Raw genomic sequence first — 925 nt, forward strand, 5'->3', positions numbered from 1 at the left:
TTTTTTTTCCTTTGTGTCTCTCTTTGTGTTTTTCGTTTCCCTCTCTCACTATAATTTCCTTTCCCCTCTAGTCCCCTCATCATAACTCAACTTTAAATTCAGGTCCCGAAACTAGGATTGACTCCTTTCACCAAAATTTTTTTTTTCTGTGTTGTAAATCGTTGAAACCGATGGCTAGTCGACACCCCAGCGCGTACAGCTACCCTCACCTACGATCAACATGACACTGCCACGCGCTTTATCCTGCCCAACCAGACGTTATGGATCAATGTTCCTAAGGGCTCGATCCTCTATATCGATGATTTAGCATTGTATCACCTCACTGACGACGAGTATCAGGCCGAACTCGAAATCTCACCCTTCTTCAAACAGCATTCCTTCGTCCTCGATCCAGAACTGGAAGAAAGGATCAAGGAGGAAGGAACGCAACTTATTGATTTGACTCCGGTTGATACAGCTTAAGAAGCTATCGCTCGCCTTCCGCCCGCTGGCGCGCCAATCATTCAGTCTTGGTCTGCCGCTAATACAGCGCTTTGCGTTTCTACTATTGTAGGATATGTTGAGACTCTGACACTTGCCTTCCGGACTCCCTCAGGCAATGAGGAAACCCCTCCGCTTCTCAGATTTCAGCAAAATGCAAGTACAAACAAAGCTTCTATCTGCTGAACTGGTGCCGAGCTAATTTTAAGCAGTAAATGTAAGACAAATCTCTGCTTTGTGATTCTCTTTGAACGTATTAACCCGTGGCCAGAGAAAATACAAATATTCAAATTGTTAAAATATACTGAGGTTAACGTCTCACTGGACGACCGTTGATTAACGTGTAAAATATCAAATTTGAAATCAGTTTTAATCAGGTTGACCTCGAATTTTCAGATTCGATTCCTCTCAAAACCTGAGCTAGAAATAAAATTAATGATTAATT

Source organism: Sinocyclocheilus anshuiensis, unplaced genomic scaffold, assembly GCF_001515605.1.
Source record: "Sinocyclocheilus anshuiensis isolate Anshui unplaced genomic scaffold, SAMN03320099.WGS_v1.1 scaffold1773, whole genome shotgun sequence".
In the NCBI taxonomy this organism is placed as follows: Eukaryota; Metazoa; Chordata; class Actinopteri; order Cypriniformes; family Cyprinidae; genus Sinocyclocheilus; species Sinocyclocheilus anshuiensis.